General features: G+C 40.9%; 1 long non-coding RNA gene across 1 annotated transcript in view; it reads left to right on the forward strand.

Annotated features, from left to right (window-relative positions):
* The window catches only part of LOC127058221 (uncharacterized), a 58,086-nt gene that overhangs the window by 2,588 nt on the left and 31,344 nt on the right, over nucleotides 1–24,154 (forward strand). Inside the window, exons 2-3 of the long non-coding RNA XR_007776314.1 lie at nucleotides 3,783–3,994; nucleotides 4,907–5,336. This is a non-coding gene — a long non-coding RNA (uncharacterized LOC127058221). The remainder of the gene's footprint in view (nucleotides 1–3,782; nucleotides 3,995–4,906; nucleotides 5,337–24,154) is intronic.

Below are 24,154 nucleotides of genomic sequence, written 5' to 3' on the forward strand. Positions count from 1 at the left end.
TTGCTGTTGCACATCAGCTTTGTTACTGATACCTGTCAACATATATATTTATTTTTTACTCTATTACCAGGCAGAAAGTTGCTTTTATGAAGAGTTGATGCCAGTTATTCATCCCTAGCACTCACTTATTGGGAGTTTTCTGCAGAACACGGTTCAAAGTTTGGGGAGGAGAGCAGATGCCTAGCCAAATTAGGTTTTACTTATTTTAAAGTGTGTGTGTGTGTGTGTGTGTGTGTGTGTGGTGGGGTGTGTGTGTGTACAACTGTTTCTTCTTACTTCTGTCTTTACCAGTTTGATAATGTAACTCCTTCCACAATTACATTATCAGAGAGCTTGTTGTTGTCATCAGCAAATTCACGAGTGCATCTGACTTATTTAGCCATTATGGCTCTGATTCGGGAATGCACAGAAGTATGTGCTTAATTTTAAGCATGTGCTTAAGCCCAGTTGATTTCAGTAGCACTTTAGCGTATATTTAAACACAGGCTTAAGTGCTGTTCTGATTAGGTTGCTTTCTTGACTGGTGGCCCAATTCCCTATAATGTAGTTCAATTCTGCCAGTCTGTTTTACGGTATCAACAATGTTGTGAACGTTTGCTTTTATTTATGTTCTGGGTTGGTTTGTGTTTACTGAAAAGAGAATAGGAGAAAAATCTAGTTTGATGAAAACAATTTCTATTAATAAAGGTGGTAGTCAGTATTGATTGGCATACTTCTGCTATTGAGAGAGCCAATTTGAGATTATTGCTCTGTTACAGCTGTATTACTTCATGATTATAAAAATCTCTCAAACCCTGACAAACAAGAGGAAAAAAAATAGACGCCATGAAATGGTGTGGTTTGGGCTGTTTGGCAAGGAGATCGCTGTTTCAACAGATGCTGTTTTTCTACAGAAGCTTTTCCTTTTTTTTTTTTTTTTTTTTTTTTTTTACCTCTGTTAAGCCTGTTTTCCCATTTCTCCAGGGAGCTGACCCCCTACCCTTTGTCTTACTCTTTACAGGGATTTTTATATAGGAACTGCATATCTTTGTAAGAGTTACTGATACTGAATTCTTAACAAAAGAAAACAACATTCAATAGTGTTTTCCTGTTAGCATTTCTGACAGCCATATAAAAGGCTTGTCCTTCACCCTTGAAATTGGGATGTCTCACTATTCTCTAGTGAGATTTCTAGGTACATTTTCCCCCAGAAAAGCTGGTAGGATAAAAGGTTAACAACAAATAATCGTCTTCATAGGAAGCAGAAATGGGCTTTTGTCAAAAGAATCTACAGACTCTTTAACCCCCACATTTCCTAAATCTGCACAAACACTTTTCCCTCTCATCAGTAACATTGTGCTGCTTTTTCTGAGATGGGCACAAAGCCCATCTAAAACGTGCAGATCCTTAAGTGGAACTATAAATGGAAGGCAAATTGGTCGTCATCACCAATTCAATGCCCATTTTTCCCATCTGTGGAGAGCTCTTCCAGAATTTTTCATATGCTCCTTTGCACTGTAATAACAAATGAAATCAGGTAATGAATCACTCACGTTTCACTGCGTCTCCAAATGACTTAGACCTGTGTAAACTACCTAGGAATGTTCTATAATTTTGTTGCTGTGGTAGAAAGCCTCAGAATCAGAGACAGGACATAATGAGCATGTAGCTTCCTCTTTAGCTTGTGTAATGTTTGTGTGTACCAGTCTCTCCTCTGTCACACGCTCCTGTAGATGTGTTTTTCTGAAATCTAGCTTGCAAAAAATAGCCTTTGTCTATATGGTGTTCCAAAGAGAATCTCAGTGCCTTCATTTTATTAAGGTGGCTGTACAGAAAGCAATAGGCAGCACTTTAGAAAAAGATATGGCAAAATGTATTACTAGCTTCAAAACCAGTTGTATGTTATAGTAGCACTTAACACACGTTACAGTGTGGAATCATGCATTGTAAGGTGTGTGTATTCCATAGAGTGGCCCTATACACAAGTTCAGGAAAATAATTTGGAATGCCCCATATGCAGTTAGTGCAGACTAGGAGGAGATTAAAGAGGGTTAATGAACCTGATCAAGTTTGTTTTCACTTGGAAATACATCTGTAATTGTGTCCTAAGATTAGAACTACAGGGAGAGGTGATGTGCATCATGCTAATGACAGAGTTTTGCACATATTGCACATTGTCCCAGAGAATTACATATGTGCATCTCTAGTTACACAGTGAGATGTTAATTATGGGTGTGGAGGCACCTAACCTGGCTGAAATGCAGAACCAGACCAGAAGGCGACAGCATACTGCTGCTGACAAACAGAGATGTATGTTTTTTATTCAACTCGTTTAACTGTTAGATTGCATTTGTGGTCAGGTCTTAGCTACTACCTATGTTTGCCATAGATTTTCTCTAGCTAGGCTTTATTCTGCTGGGTTATTTTGTGATTTTTCTCTTTATTTTTAATCCCGTGCCAAGGTGTCAGGAACTGTGTGGGATAGACATCTGCAGAAGAGCATTGCTGGCTGCTCTCAAAAGAAGACAATAATTTGCCTTTGGCATTAAGGGAGGTGTAAGCAGTGTAATGGGCTGCTGTCAAATGCCAGCGTAAGCGCTGCCTCTAAAAGGAACTGCAAGGAGGCTGACAATGGCATTGAGAGAACCAATAATACTAGATAATACTTAGACCTGCCATGAGTGCAGGGGACTGGACTAGATCAGTGGCTCTCAACCTTTCCAGATAACTGTACCCCTTTCAGGAGTCTGATTTGTCTTGTGTGCCCTTAAGTTTCACCTCACTTAAAAACTACTTGCTCACAAAATCAGACATAAAAATACAAAAGTATCACAGCACACTGTTACTGAAAAATTGCTGACTTTCTCATGTTTACCATATAATTATAAAATAAATCAATTGGAATATAAATATTGTGCTTACATTTCAGTGTATAGTATATATAGAGCAGTATAAACAAGTCATTGTCTGGATGAAATTTTAGTTTGTACTGATTTCACTAGTGCTTTTTGTGTAGCCTGTTGTAAAACTAGGCAAATACCTAGATGAATTGATGTACCCCTTGTTGAGAACCATTGGACTAAATGACCTTTCAAAGTCCCTTCCAGTCCTACGATGATATTATTCCATGATTCCATGAATGAAGCCTAAGGAACACTTAGTATGGTCCCACAGTTGCATGGGAATTTCTGTGAGCGTAAAATATTACTCTTTTAAATGTTATATCTAAAGATAAAGTACTGCTTGGTCAAATTGTTGCTTTGTTCTTCCCAGATTTTAGTCCATCTTTGCTCAAGAGGGATAAAAATCATTTGACAACAGAGGCAAAAATGTGCAGCTTGAAATGGGTCTTTGAGTTGCAGTATCCTTAATGAATGGAAATTAATTAGACTGGGGAGATCACTATATATAAAGCAGTAAGTTAGAGAACTTTACAATATAGTGAAATAGGCTGGATGATTCAAAGATGAAAAGGCAAGATCAATCATCTAAGGACAGGGACAGGGACTATGATATTTGATCAAAAACAACAGTGGTTTGCATGGTATGAATAGTGATGTAATAGATTAATGGGTTCTGGCTGCCTCTGCTCTGTTTGCTTGATTGTTTTTTGTTTTTTTTTCATGATCCTTAAGATGAGGTGGTTTAGAGCAGCCACCTAATGCCAAGGTCTGATTTCTGGTTCATTGATATAGACAGATATATCCAGAACCAACTCATAATGTAATACTATAGCAGGCTATGAGCATATTACTAAGCACACTGTTTTTAGCTAATTCTCTGCCTTTCGTCTCTTGTCATAGCAGCACTTACCTTTAGGAGGTCAGGTGACTGACTCTTCAGAAGAAAAAGTCAGTATTGCTTCATGGCTTGACTAACAGAAGTAGCTGCATACATGACAGCTGAAGATGCACTTTCCCTGGGGACTAAGCGCAGTATGTTCATGACAAGTGCAGCTATCGCTGGTTGGCGGCTTGAAAGATGATCTTGTTTCTGAACCCAAGACTTCTCATTGGTATTGCTGCTGTCATGCAATATTCATCTCTTAGGTTATTTTAAATTAACCTTTATATATTAAAACAACATCCAGTCAATTCCTATCATACTCAAATGTTATGAACGTGGAGTCCAGTGAGTAATGTAACTGTGGCTGCTGAAAAAGGGGTAGGTCTGTAAAAATCCAGTGAAAAAATAATACATTGCACTTTTATTCTGAGGATCCTGTGTATTAACTACTTCGGTAAATTACGGAATAGGGATGACTTAGTCCCTTACTTACTTTTGGGTGAAATGTACGCTGTTTAAGAGTGCAAAATAATGCTACACAGGTTTGAAATAGAGAAGGTTATTGTACTCAGTTGAAACTGTATGGTGGAATTTAGGAGGCAGAACATAATTATCTGGGCTCAGAGAATCTCTTCCATGGGTGGATATCTTCATATTGGTGTGCATATCTTACTCCCACACCTCAAGGTTTCACAGAAACCCCTCCACTGGAACTCTTTGGGGTTATGGTTCCAGTTAACGTGATGGGAAGGGGCAGAGCAAGGGGCAGGAGTATCTCTGCAGTGCCATCTCCTGCAGAGCAGTCCAACTTCTGCAGGGATGTTTAAAGCTGTACCAAAATAATTCTGTGGGCAAGCCCCTCTGCAGAGACCCAGACAATGACACCATGGCTCCTGTTGGACCATGCTGCTGGAGGTTGGGAGACAGTGGCACCTAAAGAACAGTAGCTGTCCATGTAAAAGACTCCTGGCAGCTACGTGGATCTGTGAAAGGGGTCTCTCCCCAGAGATCCACAGGTTCTGTGAGGTTGGGAGTCCTCACCTTTCCAAGTCCAGACCCCTCTTCCTGGAGGGAATGATGTGTAGAAAACTCCATGAAGGGAACTTCCTAATTTTCCTGTCCCTCTGGTCCTTGTTTGCAGGTGTCTCATCGGTGCAGCCTGGACCCCGGAACAAACCCATAATAGACTATTGCTATGTCCCGTGAAGACCATTCTGCTTTCTGGGCCAGTGAAGACCAGGCCTATAGAAGACAAGAACTGCAATAGCTGCACAGCTGTATGAACGGTTCTCTGTTAACTGTCAGTTGCACTTGAGGTCTGCATATCACAATCCAAGCCAAAGAGAAAGTGCTCTAGTTGCATTTGGCAGAGGGGAACTGAGGAGCTATAGAGATGAGAGAATTGACAGCTGCCAAAATGATGGAGTGGACTTAGCTTTTCCTCTAAAGCCTGCAGGTGACAGACTCTACTGGCCAAAGCAAAACAACACTATGTATCGAGTCATAACTGACGGAAAAACTTGAAAACAGCTGCATCTTTCAAACATGATATAAAATCATGTCATTTTCAGGTAGGTTCACTTATTATTGTTCTATAAACAGATTTCTTATTCGTTATTTGCAGTGTTTGGACTTTGATGAGGTGGTTGTCATCTTACATGTGGTTTGCTTTTAGAGAGCAAGACTGGTAATATTCCAGTGCTTAACACAGCAAAGTGCAATTGCTTTAGGCTGGGGATTTTAAAAAAAGCCTAAGGCGTTAGATGCCAAAAACCCATTGACATTCAGTGGGAGTTGGGCACTGACCTTAATCTTCACCGGGAGTGGGAGTGGAGGGGGAGAAGGGCAACAAACAGAAACTCATGTTTACCTCCCCAGTCTGTTTTTATCAATTGTTAGTTGAATATAGCACTTATTTGCATTTACTCATGTGATTAGCATGACATTAACATTAGCATGAGATATAAGTGTCCATGTGTTCCTTCCCTTGCGAAAGACATCCTTTTTTCCATCACAATTCCTTCCAGCAGTTGATTACATGCAGTTTAGCTGTCAACTTCTGGTACCTACAGAGTGACTTCTAGGGCCAGCGCCTCAGCTAACATCAACGGATGTTTGAGACTTCAGTGAAGCATGCTGAATTATACCGGATAAGAATCTGGCCTTAATATGTTAAACTTTTTTTTGTGCTCAACTTATGAGCACACAAGTAACCTGTGACTTAGCTAGCTATGCCATTTTTCTCTCTAGATTAAACCTATCCTATTGGAGAGTAGAAATATTTTTCTGCATAGTTTATGATAACGCCTATAAACAGCAAACCAGTTGTGCATGAAGGAAGGGAGTTTCAAAGTTGCCAATTTTCTTAATTTTATCCGACATCTTGCAATATTTAGTGTTTTTCTTGATGTCCCAGCTGGAGTCATGTGATTTCATGTTTAAAAAGGACATTTACAGCCCTCAGCATTGCAAAGAGAAGCTTGAAGACAAGAGCCAAGTGTACTCAAAAGGGGTAAAACCCAGAGGGCATGTAAAAGGACCCCCATGTATACTTTTTAAAATCTCCTTATTTTTGGGGCCCGATAGGATTTTTTTAACACTTGTAGTTGGCAGTACTGAAGTTTGTGGTATGCTGTCTTATTGCAACTTTATGACTTTTTTTTTTAATGTATACTCTCTAGAATAGCCACTATGTTCAAAAAATCCGAAATGCATGCTGCAAAATCCTTATCTAACATTTAAAATTTGTGCCATTTTTAGGAAACATTGTTTATAGCCCTCATGCATTGCTTATTTTCGACTGTGCAGACACTTCTTTCTACAGCTTTAAGCCATTATTTGGCTTTGGATGATCTGAAACTAAAGGGCTGGAGGCTAGTAGTAAATCTTGAGCTACAATATTGACAGAGAACAACAGAGAAGAAAATACTGGTCTTGATTCCCCTCTCACACTGGTTTTACACTGAATTTACTCCTGATTTACACCAGCGCAAGTGACAGGAGGATCAGAACTATTGGTTTTAACTTTTGTCCTTTGTTGGTGCTTTATGATAAAGACTTTCAAAGTTTTTTTTCCAATACCCCTCCAAAAGAGAAACAAAAACAAACAAACCCCCCTACCCAAACAACTATTTGTGTTGTGCTTGTGGTTTCATGTGGAAATATCAGGTCTTCGCTTCCTTGACTTTGCTGGAGGACTTTGGCAAGGTGTTTGGGGGACCTGAGAAGGGATATCCCATGATACTAGCAATTGTAATGCGCCTCTCTTGCCCTTTGCTGACTTTTATGAGTCAGCATTTCTTCCTCACTCAGACACAGACACTTAAGATTATAGCCCCGTGTGATGACATTATCCAGGAGGCAAAGTGTGACCACAAAGGGGAAGGAAGTGATGACTTGGTATGTTTAGGGTGACCAGATGTCCCATTTTTAAAGGGACAGTCCTGTTTTTTGCGACTTTTTCTTGTATAGGCACCTATTACCCCCCACCCCCTGTCCTGTTTTTTCACAGTTGCTATCTGGTAACCCTGGGTATGTTTGATATTTCAAATATTTTAAAATCAAGTCAAAATGTTTTAAAAATATTTCAGTGCATCAGTATTTATCATAAATGACTAATACAAGGACAAAATCCCAACTTTTTCTTTTCACTTTTTTTTTTTAGTAATAAACCCTTTGTGGATGCAGCATTAATCGTAACCACAAAAGAGGAACAGTTGTGTAAACAGACAAACTTTAGTTTAGAAAGTTTTGGGACTAGAAGTAAGCATATTGGAAGAAATTATGGATCGCACAGAAGGGGGAAGAAGAATTTGGTCTTGATATAAACAGCTCAAAGGACTTTTGACAATTACAAATGGGATTTTGAAGTGGCTGATAGAGCATGCTGAAGAGGGTTTGCGGCATAATAACTTCTATTCTTGATCATAACAGAGGAGAATCCTGTAGCTTTTGAGAGTGTGCCAAAAGGGAGAACATTCTTCAATAATTTCTGAGCCACATTAGAGGAGTTCTGCATAATTGTCCATTTTAAACTATTGCTTGAAGTTAGTGGGAAAGTGAGGGGAGTCTGATATGTTCTGTCCCTTTTGTTCTGTGGGTGGAAAAAGCTGCCTCTTACTTTTTTTTTTTTTTTTTTAAGAAATCTGTCGAATATCTTATATATTCTCAGTGTTTCAGGACAAAGGTGGGGGATTTCCCTGCTGCTGATGGATTTCCTCCTACTCTTTAGATGCTGCCAAGCCATCCCTTCCAGTTGTGACTTTTATCCCTCGCTCGTGATAGCTCCCAAGAGCATGTTTTTTGCCTTTGGCTACATCTACACTACAGGATAAATTTGAATTAGCTTAAACCGATTTTATAAAACAGATATTATAAAGTCGATTGTGCGCGTCCACACTAGGCACATTAATTCGGTGGTGTGCGTCTGTGGTCCAAGGCTAGCGTCGATTTCTGGAGCGGTGCACTGTGGGTAGCTACTGTAAAGTAATGAGGCCAATAACGTTGATTTGTGTCCACACTAACCCTAATCCGATATAGTAATATCGATTTTAGCGTTACTCCTCTCGTTTTGTAGGAGTACAGAAATCGATTTAAAGAGCCCTTTAAATCGATATAAAGAGCAGTGTAGTGTGGACGGGTGCAGCGTTAAACCGATTTTAACAGCGTTATATCGATTTAACAGCGTAGTGTAGACCAGGCCCTAGGGTTGTACCAGAATGCACAAAATAAAGGAAGATGCCCCAGAAATGCCTTTTGCTGCCCAAATGGCTCAATCCTTCTCCCTACCCTTTGCAAATTTCTCTTTGAACACTGAATACTTTTGTGTGTGTGTGTGTGTGTGTGTGTGTATTATTTTTAAAGAGCGAAATGCATACTTGTGGGATGTAAAATGAATGACCTGTGGATTTTACAGTAAAGTTTCCAAGAGCTGAGAGGGTTTTTTATACACTGCCTACTCAAGGTTATGTTGTTATATCCCATCAGAAGTTACTGCTGCTCTAAGCAGCATGGCTCCTCAGTGCACCAGATCGTCTAAGGGTCTCTTCCAAGATGTGCTGGTTTGGTTGCACTGATAGGTCCGCTATCCCTATCCTTCAAGGAAGGCAAATGCCCTACTCCCAAACAAAATTAATCCACAAATGTGAGTTTCCACTCATAACATTTTCTGCTTCCTCCAGAAGAATGACTTTTGTAGGATAGTTACAGCCTCCTGGCAGGTAGACTCAAAGATACTCAGAGGTGGCATACTTAAAGAAAAAGTCTCTCACCTCATGACATGAACTTTACTAGTGCGACAATATATTAATCTGTAATGGAATGACCCGATTTTGGAAACTCTGTGGCCTGTGCTGTCAGGGGGGAATGAAATAAGTGAGGAGAATGGGTGCAAAGCAGAAAAAAGCACCTGATAAAAATGACTTTATGGTCTGAATGTGTTGTTACAATGGTTTATATACATACATTCAAAGAGTTAGCAATAAGTATAACTCTTGGTTTTAATTCTAAAGATTGGGCATCTGGGAAGGTGAGAGGAGTTGGTAATAATAGACAGAAGGGCCAGGGTAGCTATGCTTTTAATAATGTATGTTTGGCTCTGACAGCATCTCAATGAAAGAGGGCCAGAGGCCCCCTCATATCAGATAATGAGTTTTAGCTGATTGGACCAGGTCAGTGCACCACAATTCATTTATGTTATGAACGGCATCTGATATGTGTCATGTAAGGTGTCATTGGAAAACTAATAACACACTGATGGTTAGTATTCTTGCATGGTACATGTATAGTAAATGCTCAAAGGACTGTACACATACAAAGGAATTATGGAACTAAAATGTGTTTACCAGACAAGTCTGGGAAGTGAGTAAACAGGTCTCTCCCAGACAAAGGACAGGCTGAAGCCTCTAGCCAAGTGTCATCAGAGTCAATTAGCAATCATATGTCAAGTGGCCATTCATTTGCAAGTGAGAAGGAGAGGACAGATCAATTTGCATTTTATCAAACAACAGGGAGGGAAGAAACCAGCATGGAACTTCCTTCACCATGAGACTCCATGTCTCCTTTTGCACAACTTCAATGAACTTTACTTTGGGGGTAACCCTCAGCAGAATCCATTTCAGACCTTCACTGGACTATAAAAGGGAAAGACAAAGAACCCCAAGTTATCGTTCACCTACTATGACAAAGGAACTGAGCACTTTGAACTTTGTGGGAGATCCTGACCAGAGAGGTGATCAGCCATATTGCTGGAAGGTAACGTGGTAAAAATCTTTCCCTGAACCAAGCCTGTGGTTTTATTATGTCTTAGTGGCTAGAACGCATTTTTCACTTTGATTTGCTTGTAGTCTTTTCTGGCTCTACCCTTTATACCTGAACTCTCTCAAAATCCTATCCACTCTGTTTAATGAACTCATTTTACTTCTAATCCAAACCAACCCAGGGCTGTGTTTTGAATTGAAATGGTAACTCCAGTTAAAGTGATAAGATGTGCATTTTGTTTCTTTAGAGGAGGAAATGAACCTTATTATTCCTCTGAATGGCCCAGTAAAGAGCTGGGGGCGCTGAAAGCAGAAACCATGTATTTGTTATTACTACTTCATAGCAGGGGGTGCTGCTGCACCCTTAGCACCCCTAGTTCCAGCACCCCTGTTGCAGAGCACGCGGTTTGGGAAAATTCAGGAGTGCGGGGCATTGGGGTCATCTCGCCTGGTGTAACCAAAAAGCTGGTGGATACCAGTGTGTGGCTGGAGTGTAACAAGCAGGCTGCTGGAATCAAGGTTACTAGTCCAAGGTTGCTTAGGACATGGACACTCAGCGCACGCTTGTCTGCTGTCTGTGGCATCTAGACAAGGGAGCTACAGTAGCAGAGCAATTTAAAGCACCCAGGGTTACAGGGCAGGCAGTGACACAACCTTCACTAGCAGGGGTGGCTCCAGGCACCAGCACGCCAAGCACGTGCTTGGGGCGGCAAGCCACTGGGGGCGCTCTGCTGGTCACCACGAGGGAGGCATGCCTGTGGAGAATCCGCTGGTCCTGCGGCTTTGGTGGACCTCCCACAGGCAGCCGCGGGACCAGCGGACCCTCTGCAGGCATGCCGCCGAAGGCAGCCTGCCTGCCGTGCTTGGGGCGGCAAAATGCCTAGAGCCGCCCCTGCTCACTAGTCTGGATTGCACCCCAGAACCTGACAATGATCTGGCTGAACCAGCATTTCCATTGCTATTTTAACTGAGGCTTACACTTTAAGCCCTGAGGAAACAGCCCACTGAGGAGCCTTGGAGCTGTAAGAGAAGGAAGTCATAGAAAAAGAGAAGGAAAGGCAATATAACCTAATCATGTTGGAGCAACATGGACAGATTCCACAGACACCAGCTATTCCCTCCCACAAGGAATATCCAACTGGGAGAAGCTATACCCTGCACACAGAGACTGTACTGAAGAATATTTCACTACTTTTGAAAGGCTATGTGAATTGCATAAAATTCCAGAAAACAAGGAAGTCCCCACACTGATTGGAAAGCTATCTGGTAAAGCACTGGATGTGTTTAATGAAAAGCCAGTTGAACAGGCTTTGAAATAAGGGTTTTAATGCAAAGGTTTTAAACTACCCTTGAAGTATACAGAATGAAATTTAGAGGTCTCAATATGCATGAGAGAATGACTCATAGAGAATCTGTATACAAATTCTGTGAAGACAAAATGGGCCAAGGCAAAGGTGGCAGAGAGTTACGATCAGTTGCTTGATTTTTGTGGACAAGAACAATTCCTGAGAATATGTTCTGAAGAAATCAGACAAACTATGTGGGATAAACCCCTGGATTTGATCCAAAATGCTGTGGATCTTGCTGATGCATATATGCAAGCTAAAGCATGCAGTGACGGCAAGCTACAGAGGGCAGGGCAGCAGACCAGTGTTATGGAAGAGCCCCATTTTGTCCTTGGGAAGGAAGAGAACAATTGGGAGTCCCCATATTCTCCTCCCTAGAATAGATCCTTCCTGGGGAGTCTCCCTTGCAGGAGAACAATCCAAGAAGGTGTTTCACCTGTGTTTCCCCGAACACCTGAGGAATAATTACCCTAAAATTAAGCTAAGCCCACACCCCATCCAGCCCAACTAAATGCAGCTGTCCTTAACCTAGGATCCCAAGAGTAACCTGTAGGTCATAGGATTAATTTTGTGATGACTGATCCATAGGGGTAGACAAGGAATTTGCTAAAGCTGCCACGGTACATGGCAAGGAATGTGTGGATGGAGATTACTCTGGTCGGGAGGCACAGTTAAACAGTCAGACATGCTCCCTGGTGAGAAAGCAGAACCTAGTATTGGGACTATATGAAATCACTGTAGCTTTGGCTAAAGTACATGTAGAATGGGAAAATCTGGAGGGAACTTTGAAAGTTGGTGTGCTGGATAGTATTCCTACGGCAATTCTTGTGGGGAATGATAGTTTGGCTTTGTCCTAAGCAGTAAATGTAGTAATAACTCTCAGGAAAATGGACTATTGTTCTGTGATCTCAGGAGAGAATTGTACAGACAGAATGCCGTTGTGGGGGGAAGGGGTGGCCCCAGCACAGCAAGAGAAAGCAATGAGCGTTCAGGTGTGGGAGAGGCCAAATTCAGCTCCTTCATAGCAGAGGAGGGTAACAAGCATACCAAGCTAGAGGGGAAGGATTTTCCCCTGTGACAGCAGAAGCTGTTCATGTTGTCCACTGCCAAGGTTTTACAAATGAATGGAGAGCAGACCCCACACTAGAAAGCATCCTTGGGAACATCCTTGAAGGAACCACAGGAAGGGAAATAGGGAAAGGTTTTTAGAAGAGGAAGGAAAGCTGCACAGAGAAGCACCCCAGGGAAGTACGAAAGCCCTGGGTGACCTCACAAACAGCTAGTTGTGCCTGCCCAGACTGTGGGGCGTTAATGTTGCTAGCCCACAATTGCCCTTTTGCTGGGAGCACAAGGAACCTATGATAGGTTAAAGAAGAATTTGTTCTGGCCAGGGATACAGAATAATGTGAGAATCTTGCACATCTTGTGACTTACTGTCAGAAGAGGAAAAGACCTGCAGGACCCCAAAAAGTCCCTCTACTCCTTTTGCCTGTGAGATGAGAGGCATTTTATAGGATAGCAATGGGCATTGTGGGCCTTATGCCTGGTCCTACCCAAATGGGAAAAGTATATCTTGGTGGTAGTGGATTTTGCGACTAGATACCTTGAAGCAGTTGCTCAAAGTAACATAGAAGCTGATTCTGTAGCCAAAGCCATTTTCACTATTTTTAGCAGAGTGGGTTTCCCTAAAAAGACTTTATCTGATCGTGGGTCAAATTTCGTGTCTCAGATATTTGGTGAGTTATGGAATTTGTGTGTGGTGAACAAGTAAAAGCTGCTCTATATCACACAGAGACAAATGGTCTGGTGGAGAGGTTTAATGGACCACTAAAATCAATGCTGGAGATGTCTGCCAACAGGCGGGACCTGGATTGGGGTGAAATGTTATCCTAGCTATTGGCTTATAAGGAAGTGCCCCCAAGAATCTACAGGGTTTGCACATTTGATCTTTTGTACAGAAGGAAAATGAGGGGACCCCTGGATCGTATCAGAGACTCCTGGGAAAGGGCCACTGAGGCAGAAAGGAAGCCTGTGACTGAATATGTACAAAGGTTCAGGCAAGAGTTAAAGGACATGATAGAGGTGGTTCAGACTAACCTCAGGGACAGTCAGGCATGGTATGATCAACATACTGATAAACACTGTTTGGAAGTAGGGGAATTGATATTAATACTTATCCCTGTGAAAAAATACAAAATGCAAAGCTCATGGGAAGTACCTTTTGAAATGATGGAAGAGGTGACAATATACATATAGTTCAAAAGGCCTCACAGTTATGCTGCCCCGCAGCTTTTACATACAAACAGGCTTAAAGCATATCATGGAGAAGCAATGATAAACATGATTTGTTGTGTTGAAGGGGAAACTGAGGCATCCCACCTCATAGATTTGATGGCTGAATGCCAAGATGACTTATCACTTGAAGGCATTAAGATATGTGAAGTATTAACACAGACTGAAAAGAAAGAGATTTTGTGTCTGCTGAAGAGCCGCAGACAAGTTTTCTCCAGCAATGCTAGGAAGACCTATGTGATCACCCATAAAACTGGCACAGGGGGTCTTTAGCCTGCACCAGCCAGGTTTATTGTACCACTGGCACAGTGCAAGAGCAAATCTGTATCGCAATCCTGAGCATGCTGAACTTGAGGGTAATAGAAGACTGTGATAGCTCTTGGACATCACCCATTGTATTGGTCCCTAGGAAAGATAACCGTAAGATTTTGTGTGGAGTGCAGAAAACTCAGTGCTATCTGTGTGCCAGATGTTTATACTATGTCCAGAATTGATGACATGCTGGATATCTTGAGCAAAGCTAAATATCTTGGCATGTTTGACCTTGTGAAAGGTTACTGGTGGATTCCTTTGGACCCTGATGCACAGAAAAATTCTGCTTTTATTGCCATTATGGATGAATTCAAAATGTTACATTTGGGTTAATTAATGCAGGAACCACTTTTCAGAGGCTGGTCAATGAAGCGTTAAACAGATTGCAGGACTTGTATAATGACCTTTGTCAGTGATATAGCCACGTTTAGCAGCTTTTGATCTCCTCACAAGAAAGGCTTGGCGATTGTGCTGGTTACATTGCCTATTCTTCTCTTTTTCTATGGCTTCTTTCTCTTGTAGAGCCAATGCTCATGAGTGTCTGTGTGATAAGCAACTCTGGACTAGCAACTCTGATTCCAGCAGCCTGCTTGTAACACTCCAGTCACACTCTGGTATCCACCAGCTTTTTGGGTACACCAGGCAAGATAACACCAATGCCCCCCCACTCCTGAATTTTCCCCAAACCAAGTGCTCTGCAGTGTCCTTTCCTGGGCCATTCAGAGCAATAATAAAGTTCATTTGCTCCTCTAAAGAGAAATAATGCACAGTTTATCACTTTAATTGGAGTTAACAATCATTTCATTTCAAACACAGCACTGGGTTGGTTTAGATTAAATGTAAAATGAGTTCATTAACCAGAGTAGACAGGATTTTCAGAGAGTGCACGTATAAAAGATTGAGTCACAAATGGTTACAAGCAAATAAGAGTGAAAAATGCTTTCTAGAGACTGAGATATAACAAACTACAGACTTGGTTCAAGATAAGATTTTTACCACACTACCTTCCAACAAGATGGCTGACCACCCCTATTCTCAGGATCTCCCACAAAGTCCAAAGTGCTCAGTTCCTTTGTCATTTTAGGTGAATGATAACTTTGTCCCTCTCTTTCATAGCCCAGTGAACCTTTGAGATAGATTCTTCTGAAGGTTCCCTCCCAAAGTAAAGTTAATTCAAGCTGTACAGAAGGAGACATGGAGTTTCATGATGAAAGAAATTCCCCCACTGTTGTTTGATAAAATGCAAATAGATCTGTCCTTGCCCTCTCTGATGCAAATGAATGGCCACTTGACATTTGACTCTGACACCTGGCTGAAGACATTGACCTGTTCTTTTTCTGGGAGAGACCTGGGTACCCACTTCTCAGACTTGTCTGGTCAATACATTCTATACCATATTTCCTTCATATTTGTATGATCCTGTGGCCGTTTACCATACATACACCATGCAAGAATATTAATGATCAATTTGTTATTAGTTTTCCAATGATACCTTACATGACCCATATCAGATGCAGTTGATGACATAAATGAATTGGGGTCCAACCAGCTGAAACTCGCTGCCAGATACCAGTGAGCCTGTTGCCCTCTTGCAATGGGATGCTGTTAGGGTCACAATATATAAACAAGATTATAATATAAGTTACTAATTCTTTTTCTGAAGGAAGGATGTTTAGAGAAGTGAGAAAATCCTTCCCCACAGCTGTAGGATACATTTAAATCTCCCAGCGGAAGCAATGATCTATATTCATGTAAATGTGTTTTAATGTCCTCTTCAAAGTTTAAATGAAACATCCACATCCAGGAAGCTAGTCAGCTTAAGCAGAAACACAATTGTAAATCTTTATAAAGCACACTGTGTAGATCTTTGCTTTCACTTCAGTAGCACCAAGTTTTGGCAATGTATTTGTTTAGCTTTCTTGTCTTGGTCTCAGATAATTTCAAATGTATCATTTCCAAGGGGTATAGAAAATCTCTTGGACAGAAAAACCAATTTTATAAAGCTTTCTTTTTAAACACTCAGTTTTAATCTGTGAATGAGTGAATTAATAAACTAGCTGGATCACTCTTGTTTCAGATGATCAGTGTATCTCCTGCTAGGTATTGACAGTTTCCTTTTCAATAAAAAAGTCTAACCTTTTCTCTTTTATAGAAAGGAGCTATAGAATTTATGAGATTAAGCCAATAGGGATCTATAGAAATTCCTATTACACCAACATAATAAAAAACCCTTATGAGCCTATTTCATCAGCTAGTGTAAATACATGTAGCTGTGTTGAAGTCTCTAGAGTTAACGTATAGTTAACATTGTAGCACCATTTCAGTCAATGGAGCTATGCTAAATTGTGCCAGCTGAGGACCTGGCCTGAATTTTATAGACCATTTTATACTTTCTGTAGGTTTGCGGTTTTTTAACCAGCCTATATAATTTTATTGATGGTACATACATTTCTATAAAATTCTACAGTAAGATTCAAATAATGCATAGACAGGTTATTCTCCATTAAACCCCATAGTAATGTTCCATACACATCACAACATTCACAGATGAAATTAGAGCTTCTGCTTAACATTGTCTTTGGGATGTTTTAACAAAAGTAAATATAATGTTAACTACATGTGAACTGCTGGGAAAACAAAACCCTCATAACTTCAAAGAATTGCCCAAGAACACTTTTGTTCTTTACAACGTTTTGTATTAAGGGATCTGGTGTAATTTAATCTGTAAAGTTAGTGTCATTTTGAGTTCACATTTTTACCTTTTTTTAAAAAACTACATACTTTAAAAATGTATTTCTCTGCATCAGAGGCCACATCCTGTGATGTGCTACAGGTGTTGTGTGGCAGACCTCAGGGTCTGATCCAGCTCCTCGGGAAGTCTCTGATTAACTTCTCATTGACTTGAGTGGGAGTTGGATTGGGCCCTTGCTGAGCAAGCTTTTTGATGAGTGAAGCTCGGAATGAAATCTGCAGCACTCTACTGTATTACGTTAGACTAAATGCTGCCTCTATGGATTTTGACTAATGCTCAGCACAGTTTTTACATTTAAATCTGCTTGATTATTTTCCCTTGAAGCAGACAAGTATATGGTATGATCTCATCCTATTGTCAGGGTAATGTGTCTTTGGGGACTCTGACCTTGTTCGCATTACAATGACATCATCTTTTCTACAGACTGTAAATCACAACCGTTGACTCCTTGCTTTCCTAATAAAACCTGCAGAGATACAGCCTGCAGCCAAAACATGCTTGTTTGAAATTGTTAGACAGCCATGCAATTTATTTATTTTTAACTACTTGAGGCAACATTTTTCAGAAGCGAGTAATGAGGTAGGTGTGCAATCTCATTTAACATTCCTATCTTATTTTTGCTGAGTTATAAAATGGATTTTTTTTAATTCTATGATCTAAATAGATTTATCAGCACAGTCTGAAACATAAGAACCAAGAGAAAAAGTATTTTCCATTCGGATTCACCTTTTAAATTTTCATCCTAGCAATGTACTCAAAATGTATCCATTTATCTTCTGCAACTTGCAGTACCCTGCATTCATAGAAAAAGCAGGCTTCCATGTGAACTGAAAAATGGATTTACAACAAAACACAACACAATTTTCTCATTTAAAATAACTTATCTTCAGTTGGGTTTCTTGAAAATGGTTCATTTAAGATCTCTGTAATGATGTATATTCACTTCCTTCCTACACACCTCCACGTTGTACTCTGGAACATTTAATGTGGCTCAGACTTCTGTAAACCTCAAGTGAGCAGTTGAGGATGAATGATTTTTTTAGAGCCCTAAGAATTGAGTTTTGTGTACAGCCAATTGCTGGGTCGGAACAAGAAAATACTTCCCTTATGGCTCCCTTTCTTTGTTTATATTTTGCCCTTTGGAGCTGGCCCTGTAATATTATATTAGATGCTGTAAGCTCGAGTGCCTAAAATAATCCCTGATGTAACTTCATTTAAGTCAACCAAGTTAACAGAGTTACACCAGAGCTGAAATTAGCCTCTGAAATATTAGCTGTCATGGAGGCCTGGTAGAGCTCCCCCTCTGACTGGACACTTCCCAGGCTGTTGTCTTTGGAGCCCCCCTCATCCTTTGAGCCCATACAACTTCAGCATCTGAACAGAGCCCCAGGCTTGGGATCTGTAGGCACGCTCTCAGGCTGCAGAGCCTCTGTCTAGCACCCCCTCCTGAGAGCTGGGACCCCATGATCCAACTCTCCAGCCCCCTACTGCTGACCCCTCAGGCTCTCCACAGCTTAAACACACCCTCTCCCAGAACACCAGCCATGTAGGCACTGCAGGTTTGCAGTTTAACTCTTCAGGGGCTCGCAATAGTGAAAGCCAATGGATAGACTTTGCACACGATTCTAAACACTATTACTCTTTACTGAGAGAGCATGAAGAATACACAGATCTATACAGAGTAACAGACATACTTACATGTGTTTCCCTGCCTCAGGTTCCTCACTATTCTGGAGAGTTCTTTGGGGTTGGGCAGTCTTCTGGGATGTCCTGGATCCTTCTCCCACAGTTCATGGTGGTTTTTCAGAATTATGGAGCCTTTCTAGGTCAACTAGCTTTCTCTGACCTTGTCTGGTCACAGTGTTAAACAAGACCCCCTGCTACAAAAGCATGCCCCTCTCTTCCTCTCTCCTGCCCAAAGCTTCCTGTCTTGCTCTGTAAGTCCCTCAAGTTTATATGTCTCCCTACCAACACCTGGTTTCTTTGTTCCGCTGCTGGGGATTTTTCACTCTTCACTGCACCAGGCCCCTGCAGAGCAACTTGATGGAACTGGTTTCCTTGTTTAGGCAACCTTCTTAGTATACCAATTATTCAGTCAGAGCACAGTTGTTCAGGCTAAGGACACTCTATTGTCCTGTCCCTAGTCTGTGGTAGGCACCTGCTACAGCCCCTGTCAGCAAATGGTGGATTCCCCAGAGAGGCATTCCCTGATGTAACAATTTCATAAAAACAGCTTTGCAACACCAGCCAGAATTCATAAATTGTACATAGACAGATTCCCCCAATTGCCTCTCACTAGGGTGACCAGACAGCAAATGTGAAAAATCGGGACGGGACAGGGGGTAATAGAAGCCTATATAAGAAAAAGACCCAAAAATCGAGACTGTCCCTATAAAATCGGGACATCTGGTCACCCTCCTCTCACATGTATTGGGATTAAACAGTAAATGCTTAAAGTGGCAATGTCAATTTAGAAATGTCTATGTAGTTGTCTATTTACTCACCTACGTATATAGGTCTCATTAGCATAGTATCTGAGCGTCTCATGCTTATGTCGGAAAATGTTTTTCCTACTATTGTTACAACAACTGAGACTACTATAACTGAAAGAGATTAGAGGAAACAACTTTTTTCTCTCTTCCGTTTTCAGGTCACTTTGTGCATTTGACAGCACTTTATGTATAGTCAGTTTCACTGTTTCCCCTGAATATTCAGTCAGTTTCCTGTTGTGTTTGTATGGGTTTTTCACATGCCACAAGGAAGAGAAAAGCATTTTAAAAAATAGGAAAATGTGATTGCAAGCCACTATAACTTGACAGAAAGAGACTCAGGAGCAGATATACGGCTTATAAGTACTTTTAACTGTTTTTTAACTAGATTTCAGGCTGATTTCTATCCCTTTAAGTTTATTAACATGATCTAGTTCCTGTTCAAAATGAAGGGAAAATGGGCAAAAATTGAATATATACTGTAAGCGGATGCCTCTATGTATGCTGATGGTGTAACTGTGGACTCACCCAGTGTGCTTTAATGTTGCTGTGTGAAGGGTGGAAGTTCTTATCTCTGGGGCTGGTGTGCATTGGCTGTGTGTGAATAAAGAATTGTGATGCATTATGGAAATTAGGGGGTGGAGAATCCCTCACTTTGGCGCACATTTGGCCTAGCTGCCCACCCCTGTCATGATGAAGGGGTGCCAGGCCAAACCTGAGTGGCACTGCAAGCCCGTGCACCAGGTCACAATGCACTCACTGAAATTTGGCTTGGTCACCCCTCTGTCGTGGGGGGCCAGGACAGCCAGGCCCAACTTGGCCCAACCAAGGAACCCCTGAGATGAGGACCCTGTGTAAGTGCACCGAGTGCACATTGGCTAATCTGGGCCTATGCACTGTAATGCTGGGTACATGTGAACTCACAACACCAGAATTTTGGTTAAAGTAATCACAGTTGCCCAGTTCTGCCTGGTTTTCACCCCCAAGCCATAAATCAGTTTCAAGTTTGGTGATTTCAAGAACCTTTTGATAAATCTGGTTTGAGTTTGAGGATGTAATGAAACCTGAAACCAAAGGAGATTTCTTTTCCCATCTTGTCCTTTCTTCTCTTTCTCCTTATCCTTTTTTTCCTCTTCCCTCGTTTCAGCCACCGCTCCATCATTCCATTGAGGATCTTTAAAACAGTTGTAGAGAATAAATCAAAGAAAAGTAAGTTCCCCCTTTTTTTGCGGGGGAGGGGTTGAGTCTGTGTGCACTGAATTGATCTGTTAACTTATTCTGCAATACCCCAAAACCAGAACTACACCTAGATCTGCAACCATTGTAATTCACTCTTCACTTTGCATCACTTTCACTGCCCACCCCTTGCTTATAATGGCTTCATCTGGTATTTGATATATTAAACATTATTTTCATATTCTTAAGGAAATAACAATAGGTCCCCCCCCCAAAAAAAATGAGTATAAAGCAAAGTGAGTGAGATTTTCCTAATGAGTGCAGACATTTTCATTCAAAACTGTATTCCCCTTTCCCCCAGGTCATATAAAAGGATCTGTGCCATTTTTATTTGCTCTACTTGTGCATCCAGGGGTAAAGCTAAAGATGAAGGCTTTTTAGAACACCACATTTGCAGGAAAATGGGAGAATGCTCTGGGAAAAGAACCAAACTGTAGTTTGTGTTTGGCTACATATTCTCTCTCCAGCTACTTTTACTTCTAATCTTTAGCATTTCCCAAGGGGGTTATATGCGAGTTAACATGTCAGATTTCTCATAGAATAAAGAGGAGACAAAAGGAATAAGTAAAAGAAAACAGTAAATTGTGATATCAGGAAATGTGGTTTTGTGTCCTTATCCCACGTTTGAACACAGAGATTTAAACAAGAAAGAAACTGGGCAGGAGACCACTTTAAGCGCAGAGTTAATACTCAGAGCATCATCTTTCTTGCTTAAGTACTGTACTGTTTTTCTCTTTGCCATACAACATCTACCATATGTGCTGAGCTTCAGCTAGACAACTACGAAATTACAAACACTCGTTTGACTGTGAATTGAATAGAAAAGGATGTCAGTTATTGCTTTCCTCCTGTGGCCACACCACAAATGCACCTGCAGTAAGAAACTGGCATTCATCCTCTGAAAAGCGCCACATGCTTCTATTGTTAGCCAGAGCAGAATTCTAACCTTGGCTTTGTTTACCCAACTCCTAGCACAGTTAGAAGATGATGAAGATAAGAGTCTCACTCTTATGCATATGAGTTGACTTAGTCTTGTGTTTCAGCACTCATCCACAGGTTTTTGTGTTTTCACTGAAGGAAGATTGCAATCTGTGGTGTCCTTCAGTCAAAGAGTGCTCTTTTCCTTGTGCACGTTCACCATTTAGAAATGAATATGAAGCTTGTTATCAAATCATAACGGCTTTCACTGAAAATTCTGAATTGTGATCTGTTAAGATCACCTATAGGATTATCTGATTTCAAATTTGAGTGCCAGAACAAACGGATGTTGTTTCTAGCCTGTGCAGAGAGAGTCCAGAATTTGACCATTTCTTTATCCCCCAAGGCAGGTTTGAACTAGAAACCACACTGAAGTGTGCAAAGAGGATTTAAGTAGGAAAAAATTGATGATGTCTGGAGGCAGTGAACTGGGCAATCCATTAAATGAGACAGCTGTTAGGCTAGCAGCGGTTCCTTGTCTCCCCGTATGTAATGTGACAGCTGAGCTAGGGATCAGACTGCAAGCTAGTCTGCAGCTGCTGCTGGCAAAGGCCTACCAGCCATCGTATTCTAGGAAGGTTGGTGAAATATTCTCCATCATCTGCTATGTCAATTAACTATTTCTTTCCTAGATGTATATGTCATTAAGCCAGTGGCCAAAATGTTTATTCAATCTCTGATTGAAATACATTAGGATGACAGAGTGGTTTAGCACTTAGGGAATTAGTCTTGTATCTTCTGAAACCTTGCTTCAGCTACATAGCTGGCTGAAGTGTTAGTGGCTTCAATTCAGTTCCCTGGTGGATTGTTAGTTGCATTACATATTTGTCTTATTATGGCCTGCGTTCAGCGGAGTCCTTAAAGTTCAATCCCCATAAATATAAGCTATGCTCTCAGACCACTGGAGGGTAATCGTTAGGTCAAGGCTTAAATGCACTGGCAGAAATCATTACAGCAACAAGGAATTTATGGAGTGACTGCAAGGCACTCAGCATATTAATTAATTATTACTGCATTTGATTTATAACAAGTGTCCGACTGATGCTGTGGACACTTTTACAAGTATTAAAACTCAGGATACTTAAATACAATAAATAATTCCACTATGGTATATCAGCTATATGGTTCTAGTAAGTACCTGATAATCAGTACCATTTAAGAGAGCCCTCATGCATAGCCTATAGCCCATGGTCTCTGCCTTCCCAATGTCTGTGGGAAAGACAAGACACATTTTTGAAACATGAGCTCACCTCATTCTGAACATTATCTGAGATTCAGGAATCCACCTTCAAAAACACGTCAGGTACCACTTTGGGGAGAGTGCTCTATATCTTTAATGTAATTGAGTTGCTAGATGACACCTTACATAATGAACACGACACCTAAGTAGAGTTTATCCTTGGTCTGTCTCCCAGTCCTGGCCCTTATTTTAGCAGTCATGAATACAGTGATTTTCCCTTAACAAGCATGGCTGGAAAGCCATTCCATATATTCATTATGCTCAAGAGTTGGAGGAAATAATCAAATGTGTGTTTATGCATTTTTGTAATATCCATTTGTGGCCTTGTCTCTCACCATCTGTGCAGAACTGAAAATTAAAGCCCAGGCTGACATTATCTGTATCATTTATGAATTTTTATCTCACTCTCCTTTTTATGTATTGAAACAAAAAAAAAGTCTGAGATTCATAATTTTATAACTGAACCTTGAGCCTTCAGAGTTGTATGCTCTTTACCATCTAAAAGAGTTACATATTTGTAATGCTATATTCTGCATAATTGGTGACCAGAAATGCATATTTGCGGAATGGTGGTAAATGCACCAGGGTTAAGGTTGAAACTAGCTTCCCAGGCTAAACCTAGTTTTCACACCTCTCTTCCACAGCTTCTTCAAAAAGAAGTCAGTCCCTCTAAATGGAACATGTCACATCTCACCCTGGGTTAGAATTTTTTGGGGAAGCTCAGAAAATATCAGCAAATGGGTTTAAAAGATGTGGTGCTTGAAATACATTCCTGTCATTGACTTTTCAAAGTTTTCCTAATGATTGTTTGGCTCCCAGTCTCCCAGATGACTTGGGCTACAAACTCCACAGATGTTCCTCAGCAGAAGTGCCTTTTTAATGTTATTTGGCAGAGGGAGAAGTGCAAATGTATATAATACATACAGTTGTGATGGGTGCACATACCCCATATACTACTGTAAACAGGGAAGGGAATTAACTAGATGCTTATTAAAGCTGAGATATGTAAAGAGGGAAAGCTGAACAAAGGGAAGAGGAGGAGCTTGGGCTTGAATTTGCCCAGTCTGTAGTAAGGCCAGAAAGTAAGGACGAAATGGGAAAGTGAAGGTCAATACTGCTTAAAACTCTAAACTAATGGTTGCTTGTTTCACCCTGGCTGAAACAAACCATCCTTTGTTTATTATTTTGTTCTTTCCTTGGAACATCTCTGGTTCTGACTCTCTGTTTGACCAGGGTGGAGAAATGCCCTGTGTGGTGGTTGTGCATTCCTTGTGTTGACAGGACGCAGTATTGATTTCATTTCTCCTTGTTTTTCCTGTTACTTGTAGTTAACATTGGGGCCTTAACTCATACCGAGCTATTTTCACATGCATCTGCAGACATGTTTAAAATGTGTTTATAAACATGCTTTTCCCTTCTACTGACTCCAGACTGAGCTGCTGCAGCTTCTGGAGTGAGCTGGAGGTGGAGAAATATGGACAGAAGAC

This window comes from Gopherus flavomarginatus, chromosome 9, assembly GCF_025201925.1.
Source record: "Gopherus flavomarginatus isolate rGopFla2 chromosome 9, rGopFla2.mat.asm, whole genome shotgun sequence".
NCBI lineage: Eukaryota > Metazoa > Chordata > Testudines > Testudinidae > Gopherus > Gopherus flavomarginatus.